Genomic DNA, 9,140 nt, shown 5'->3' with positions numbered 1-9,140 from the left:
GGGGGCCTGAAGGCCCGGGAGATGCCATGGGGCGGGCGGGATCTGTCACCGGTGGGGTTCGGCCCTCACCTCTTCTTCCTCCTTTGGTGCAGGGACTCCAGCACAGACCCTGTGAGGAGAGGCTGAGGGAGCTGGGGGTGTTCAGCCTGGAGAAGAGGAGGCTCAGGGGAGACCTCATCACTCTCTACAACTCCCTGAAAGGAGGGGCTAGCCAGGGGGGTTTGGTCTCTTTTCCCAGGCAACTCTCAGCAAGACAAGAGGGCATGGTCTTAAGTTGTGCCAGGGGAGGTTTAGGTTGCATATTAGAAAGAATTTCTTTATGGAGAGGGTGATCAGACATTGGAATGGGCTGCCCAGGGAAGTAGTGGATTCTCCATCCCTGGAGATATTTAAAAAGAGACTGGATGTGGCACTCAGTGCCATGGTCTGGTAACTGCAGCGGTAGTGGATCAAGGGTTGGACTTGATGATCTCTGAGGTCCCTTCCAGCCCAGCCAATTCTACGATTCTATGATTTTATTCCTCCCGCCCCGTGGCCGCCCCTGAGGACAGAGCCCTGACCGCTGAGGGCAGCTCCTCCTCGGGAGCTGAGGAGGGGAGGTTGGGATGGGGGGTTCTTGGCGCCTGGGAGTGGGCAGGGAGCCGGTTCCTGAGGGTGGCCCTCCCAGCCCACTGGAGTAACGCAGGGTTGGAGACCGGGGCTTGGCTTTGCCTTCGTTTTTCTGCTAACTGGTTTGAGGAGAATGAAGGGTGAAGGTGGCAGCTTGTTCTAAATCCCAAGAGGGCCAAGGAAGAAAGGGGCGGGGTAGGGAGGAAGAGATGAAAGATAATGTATGCATAAAAATGGGACAAGAAGACAGAGGAAGGAAGAGACCACACAGAGATGTTTCATGTCCATCTTCAGAAAGAATATGAAACTTCAGGAGGAAGAAAACATGCATAAAGGAAAACTCGATCTGAGAGAAAAAACCCAAAACCATTGAAAAAGAATTTTAATATCTGTATTTTTGCATCTTAGTTTTATGTTTCTGTATACTTTTGATTTCCTGAAAATGCTGACGGGATCATAGTTCACCTTTCTGAAATTCTTCTTCAAGTGGTACCTTATACATAGAAGTTGTCAGTCACCATTAGTCCTGAATCACAAAATATTCAGTGCTCAGTCTCTGCAGCCTAATACCTCTTCTTTTGCCCCTAGGTTGGTTTTCCTTCTCTCCTGCCTGATAATACTGGCAGTGGAACTGAATTAGCAGATTTCTAAGCAGTGGGGCTGAACAAAAAGAATTACTCTTTTTATCTCCTGTTTCAAACAGAAATTATTCTTCTGAGGCACATACCATGGGTTTGTATGTATGTGATTGATACTCATCAATCCTATAATGCTGAAAGACAACTGCTTTAATTCATCTCTAAGTATCTTTTTAAAGTACAGCTGCTATTAACCAGAAAGGTGAGTTGACCAAATATTGGCATTTCCTTAATCTTAGACAGATGTATAAATTTCACTTTCTACAGCACAGAAGTCACTGGAAGTTGTATGATTCCCAGTACTTCCCATTTGGGAAGTAATACATTCCTTTTTACTTCCTCATTGAACATATAACATGCAGTCATGTATGATTAATATTTTAAACCTTCAGTGGAACTGAATTTCTTGTAATCTTAAAACCTATTTTAGAATCAATATAAATGTCCCCAGCTGATAATTTTTTGTTCACTGATTTGCACAAAAGTAATGCAGAATAATGTATCACTTGCTACTATTTTGATTTGCAAATTCAGTTTTAAAAATAATTGATTCAAAGTAGTGGAATGTAGGGGGTTTTCCTTAATTTTCTGACTTACTGCAACTTATTTTAAAAACTCTAGGTCTCTCCTGATGACATGATGCTGTTTGCTACAAGGTAATCAACTATTAGAAGAAATTTTTTTTTTGTTTTGGGGAGAAAAGTGAAATGGCTGGAAATAAAAAAGACAAACAAATAAGCCTGGGAGGAAGTCAGAGGCAAATCTATGAAGTGAAACACTGAATAAAAGAATATGTATTTTTTCCAGCTTATGCAACATGTGCTCATAATGAAAAGTGCCTTCTCATAAAAGTAGCATCTTTGAGTCTGATGGGAAAATAAAGTAAATGTGAGTTATTCATTTGAGCCACTGTTTGTGTTTGTCCAGACAGTTGCAAGAAACACACATTCTTGTCTCTAATCAAAAATAGCTGCATTGGTTTTAAAAACCTCAAAGATTCAGTCAACTAAAATCAGCAGAACATCAACAATAATGAATTTTAACCTTGTTTTGCAGTTCTGGACCACTAAAACCCGGAGTGGATTAGAAAAATTTCTTTACTATCTAGATATACATAGCATAATCTTAAAAATCTATGTGGTATCACATAAAATCCATGTAAAATACAGGAGGGTCAGGAAACCTAAACATTTTGCTGCCTTATGGTACACTTGGTGATTCCACAAGGAATTTCTGCTTCACCACTGTCCCAAGATTGAAGTGCTTTTCCCCAGATCCTTCTTCTTGTACCTCCAGAGAGTGGCTCTGCATTCCTCCTGGATCACCTGCCCCTTGCTCCCATCTCCTGGACACTTTGTCTTATATTTTGGGCAAGAGCAGCTTGTTCATCCATGCAGGCTTCCTGCTCCACTTGATTGACCTCCTGCTTTCAGGATGGATTGTTCTGAAGCTTTTAGGTAGGGGACCTTAAAAATCAAACAACTCTTCTGGACTCCTCTTCAGTACTGTATCCCATGGGATCCTTCCAAGCTGAAACCCTTTTACCCCTAAACAGATCCAAGTCTCTGCTCCTGTGAAGCCCAAAGTCCAGGACTCTGATTCTCATTTGCTCCAGTTTTCTCATGGTCACTGCAGCCAAGTTCTTCCCTGTCTCATATCCAGAAGAGCAAATTCCCTACCAGCTCCTTGACACCCCCTTTGCAAGGAAGTTATCACCAAGGCACTCTAGAAACATTTCATTGAAAGAGAAGCAAAATTGGCCCTACAAGGACATACTGTGGTCCATCCAAAGCCATCTAGGCAAGCTCTGAGATGGAAAACTGCTCTGATTCCTCTGTCATCATCATAATCCCAAACTGTGCTACGAGTACCACTTTCTGAGCATTGAGACTCAGGAAAAAATATAGATTAAGCAGAGCCAACCATATAGTGAATATAACAAAAAGAAATCTTGTGCTGGAAGGGAAAGACCATAGGTTGTTTGCCTTGGAAGCAGGGAGGGGAGGAACAGAAGCAGCTGGGTCTTGTGGTTATGGTTCTCTCACAAGTCTCCTCTCAGCATGGCACAGCTGTGTGCTACACTGTGCACAGGATGATGCTGGGAGAGACAATCTGTCCATTACTATTTTAATTTAATCCTAAACACTGGTATGTTCCAGCAAATTGTCACTATTAATATGTAGCCATCTTGTCTGTATTTGTTATGCCATTTATGTTAATTGTCTGCATACTTTTCCTGTAAATTACTTCCCCCAACAGTCTGTGCTACAGCATTCCATGGTGCAGGCAGGATCAAGGCTGGTGAGAGTCTCTGTCAGGAATGGAGAATCAGAAACAGGTATAAGATTAAAACCTGTGAAATTGTTAACAAGGAGGGAGAACCTTTTGGTTTTACCCTTTACCACTGAGAATTTCCAACAGACCTGTTACGTGTGGCATGTGACCAGTGACATTAGAGTGGCAAGGACTAAAGTTCCATGCCAAAGATTGAAGTTTCTGAGGTCAGGCAGAGAAGAGAGGATAATTGGGAGTTATCAAGGAAATCATAAGGCGTATCGTATAAAATTGGCAGAGTCTGTACTTGAGCCTTGCTGAATTGTCATGTGCATACAAATGAATAAAGAATAAATCTTCCCAGCCACTGCACCAGGATTAGAGGTTGGAAGAGTTCATTGCTCCTAAAACCATTTGTATGTTTCTTTAATTACCACAATACACCATAAAAGCAAAAAGAAGCATGAGCTGTGGACTTTCATTAATTTCTTAAGTAATATATTCTGAAACATTAAACAATAAAGAATGTAATGTTCTTTCTAGATACTGTAATAATTGTCTGTATGACACTTTTGGTTGACTAGTTACCACAGGGAAGTATATTATACAAAATCCTAAACTGGAACTAATCATGGCCTTCAGGAATTACGAGAGTACAATTATCCCTTGAAGAAGATGGTACATACAGCAAGAGGCTCAGGTATCTTTAGTGAATAAGAGTATTAAAATAATATATGTGCAAGTAAATCTTGTCTGCATTAAAAACTGTTAAGAGTAAAGATACATTCAGGAGTTTTACAAATACTATTTTAATATCATACTCAAGGACTTTTTCCTTCTAGCCACAATTGTGGAGCAATAGCTGTAAGAGTTCTTTCTTTCTGATAGCATTTGTGTAGTTTACCAGTTAATTTTGCAATTGTCTTTTCCAGTAGATTTGTTGCAGGCAATTTTAATAATATACAACACTCACTGGTAGGCCTGATTGGTTTTTTAATATCAGACCTTTAAAACAGCCCTGCTTTACTATTTAATATTAATTGTATAGCAATATAGATGTGCACAGCACTCTCCAGGCATAAGAATACTAATGAAATGTAGCAATAATTTTCAGGCACTACTTCAGGACCTCAGTATAGCAAGTTCTGGACATCTGGTCAAGTGTATTTTCAATTTCCCCATCTCTTTCAGTGAAGTAGTATTAGCTACTACTCTAATGCTGTAATGCTGAAGGATACTGCAGAGGAAGCAAGGGTCAATCTTATTTTAGGGAGTGGAAGATGATAGTTTTTGACAAGTATTGTCAATTTCAGCTTTTTGTCCACAAAGTAGGGTGGGTGTGAAGCACTTTAAATCTCCTAAATAGGTTACCCAACACAGACACACACACGCACTTGTCACACCTAATGACATTCTTTTTGCTGGGCCTGACAAGTTCCTGTCCTAAATATAAACAAGAATAAATCTTGGCCAAATGTTGACATTTCACCCTTCTTCTGGGGTTATCTCTCTGGGAAGCACAGAAATTTATTTCTTCAGCCTCCTGATCTGCAACAGTTAGTGCTATCAACCCTGCAGAACACCCTGTCCTCATAACAGAGCACTCTTGCTCCTAACAAAACTGTAAAAACAATACTACAGCTTTCATTCATGTTAATGTTTTATGGGCTTGGTCTATGGTGAGCTCAAATACTTTGCTTGCATAAGCACATTTCAGATAAAGTCTTTTAAAAGTAGAGCTAAACATTACTGTGGTGTCTATTTTAATGTTTTCCATTCACAATCGTACAGCAAGACAGAGTACTCAGCCAGGAAAACCTTGGCAAAGTAAAATGCATATTTAAATTTTGGTTTTAAACTGGCCATCATACTAAATTTTCAGTTTAACATCAACCACAACCTGGGCTGCTCCGAAAGAAGCGTGGCCAGCAGATCGAGGGAGGTGATTCTCCCCTTCCACTCTGCTCTTGTGAGACCCTACTTGGAGTACTGGGTACAGATGTGGGGTCCCCAACGTAAAAAGGACATAGAACCCTAGGAATAAGTCCAGAGGAGGGTAACAAAGATGATCAGAGGGCTGGAGCACCTCTCCTATAAAGACAGGGTGAGAAAGTTGAGGTTGCTCAGCCTGGAGAAGAGAAGGCTCTGGGGACTTTTTTTCAAGTGCATGTAGTGATAGGTCAAGGGGTGGTGGTTTAAAACTAGAAGAGGGTAGGTTTAGATTTGACGTTAGGAGGAAATTCTTTAGTGTAAGGGTGGTAAGAGACTGACACAGGTTGCCCAGGGAGGCTGTGGATGCTTCATCCCTAGGAGTGTTCAAGGCCAGGTTGGATGGGGCTTAGAGCAAACTGGTCTAGTGAGAAGTGTCCCTGCCTATGGCAGTGGGGTAGGAAATAGGTGAACTTTAAGGTCTGTTCCAAAACTAACCATTCTGTGATGATCATCATCATAGTTACAAAACCCCTGCTTGCATTGCTAAGTATAGATATGATTCTATTTTGTCCTAAAATACAGGGAGTTGTTCCCAAAGATCAACCACACGATATGCTCTGTAATGTGTTGAGCTCTGTGCCTTACCTACCTAGCCAAAGTATGCAGGGAAAAATTATGCATGTGAGCCCTTGAGCATCATACTCAGTGTTTTAGCTGACAGAAAAGGAAAACGTGGTTCTCCAGCAGTCAAGGCCTTCTGATACCATTTGCTGGCTCCTGGGAAAAATAGAGAATGGGCTGTAGGAAATCTAGCCTGTCTTGGCTGTCTTTCTTAGAAATCTCCTGCAGTTTGATGCTTTTCTTCAGGCTTTAGGCTTCTAGTCTCCTTGGATTAAATTAAAATCTTGGCTTTTAATGAAAAGTGTCTGTGGTTGTGGAAAAAACTTAAAAAATGCAAAACCTTTAAATCCCTAAACCAACAGTGAAATAGTGAAGAGTGAACAAGTGTTCTCAAGTAAGGAAAGGTGTGGGACATTACATTGTTTTAAATACTTATTTTCTTTATCTTTTTTTGATACTATTTCTTCCACAGGCAAGAACTTTATCTCATGTGACACTTCCAAAGAAAGCATGAGGTGGCTGATGGGGATTCTAGGTACCCCTTATAGTGAGAAACAATCTCTGACATCTCTCACTTTTGTTATAGTGCATGCTGCAACTGAGTTGGAAAGAAGGTTCAATGTAGAATGTTCCTCTACAGAAGTTGTTTTGGTTTATTAGTGTAATTTCATGAGAGACATAGGTGAGGGCAGAAATATGGTGAATTCTTAATATTTTACGTGTCCACTGAAGGATTGTCTCATAGCAAACGAAAGATCAATTTCTACCAAGAACTTTCCTCCCACAAAATAAAATCTAAAAAGTTGCTAGAGGCAAAAATAATACAGGGCCAGAGACTGATCTTTTGTCCTAAATCCAGCTAGTAGACTTGCTCATATGTATGCTGCCTAAGAGTAGCCCCCAGTAGGCTAGGAGGAGCCTAGGTGTCTAGCAGAAGCCTGATGGAGGTAATATGGAATTGGTTGTCCCTCTGTGTTGTAGAGATTGCTGGGACACTGTTGGGGGGCTGTTTCCTCCACTGTAAACCTGGTGCAGCTGTACCCATCCTGACTCTCTGGAGGTCATGTCTGACATGAACCATCCTCAGAGCCAGACCTGGATGTTGTCCTGGGGAGAGTTAGTTTGTATTGTCCAAAACAGATCTAAGAAATAAAACAAGCACTGAAGTAATGTGATTGAGCTTCTAATGCTTAAGTTCACTTTTCATCCCTCTTTTCTTTTAGCAATATAGATGCACACTATTTATATTCTACATTTACTGTTTGTAGCCAAAAGTTTCTCAGTTTCAAGAGGAAACAGATCTGAATTTTACATAACAATTTTGGATTGAACACAGAGCATCAATGGCCACCTGGATTAAAATAAATTTTTGTAATTAAATTTGTGTTATGAAGACATTAATCTGCATGGGCTAAGAAGTATACATATATGAAGTTGGATTTTTACCAGATAGGGTGCCAGTAGGCACAGCTCTTACCCCACAAATCTTTGCAGTCCTCAGACTTATTATTTTATGTTCCCTGTAGTCTTTCTACACTTCATGTATTTACCCCATAGTCCTACATAAGGGATTAAGCTTGATGCTTACCTTCATCTGCCAGCACCTTGTACAAGAGAGAGAGAGAAGGAAAAGGGGAGGAACCTGGGTTAGGAGATATTCCCCAAGCCTTGCTTTTATCTATGTTTGGGAGCCCACAAGAAGCAGGACAGCAAGCCTGAAGCCTTCTGCCCACCTTAATGCCTTCTTGGACAATTTAGGGGATTAGCCAGCTTTTGAAATCCCATGCTTTTGATTTCTGGTAAGAACCCAATAACTGTTGAGAACAAAATATGGCCCAACAATGTCTTACAGACTAAAGACATTCCTTTGCCCACAGCATATGGCTTTAAAAGACATGGGGCAAAGAAGGCTGTAGCCTGCTCTGGCCTCCTGGGCAGCTTCCTGGGAGCTCTGTGAGTAAGCAGAATGATTAATGACACAGGCAGCTAAAAGATAATTGACATCCATCCCACCTCCAAGCTGAGCCACTTCCCTAGAAAATGTCCCAGAGACCAGTTCTTCCCTAAAAATCCAAAAAAGACAGACTGCTGCCAACATGGAGTGGCTTCTGCAAATGTCTCAAGGTGTGCCAGAAGAGATTGGGATTAGCAAAATCAAGGTTTAGCAGAAGGTAGGGAGAGGGCCTCTGGGTGAGTTTTGCTATCTGTCCCCAAGGAGTGACCGCACTGGACTCACCCATAGCATTTCTGTGTGTCTGGACCAGGGTAAATCCATCATGGCCCAGAAGCAAGATGGTTTTGGTGGGTTGCAAGGGACCACCAGACCCAGGTGGGTTGCAGACTACCAGACACCAGGTCGTCCCTTTGCATCCCACAGCCATTGCACTCCAGATTCTCTGTAGAATTAGTGTACAAATGAAGTTTTTCTCAGCCCTGCAGATGCTCCAGTACTTCATCTGATAGCTACAAGACCACTGGTCAGATGTGTCCACTGGATGTATCTGTGTTTTTGCTTGAGGTCATGTGTTTGTCCTCTATTCATCAGGTAGAATTAGGAAAGCCAAAGTAAAAAAGTTTTCTGATTGGGCAGAATTCAAAAGCAGAATTCGAGTTTTCCAGGACCACAGGCTTAGGATTTAGCTCAGGTTAGCTTTGAGTTTCACTTTCATCTTTCTCTGTACACTCCTGGAAAACAGAAAACAGCCACTTCCCTAGAGTTATCCCCCTCTCATAAGTAAATTTGAAGTGCTGTGGTAAAAACTTGTCAGAAATTGGCTTTCAGCCAGAGCTCACTGTGTTCATGCTGTAGCAGTCTATTCCAAGGCTGCACAAACTGTTGTTGACTCTTTTTTGAGTATGGATGAGTTTTGCTGCCATTCCATGACTCTAATCTGCTTGGGTGCTGTGGCTCAGAAGCCCAAACTGAGCTTCTGCTTTCTGCTCTGATGACTCAGGGAGCAGTGCCTGGATTTTCGTGCCCTACAGGCGAGAGTTCAGCCAGGGGCGGGTCTTACAGGGAATTGAAACTAATCTGTAAAAACTCAGTTTTGAGTCTTTCCCTATCCA

Source organism: Calypte anna, chromosome 1 (genome assembly GCF_003957555.1).
Source record: "Calypte anna isolate BGI_N300 chromosome 1, bCalAnn1_v1.p, whole genome shotgun sequence".
Taxonomy (NCBI): Eukaryota; Metazoa; Chordata; class Aves; order Apodiformes; family Trochilidae; genus Calypte; species Calypte anna.
Note: the sequence above shows the minus strand (reverse complement) of the source record.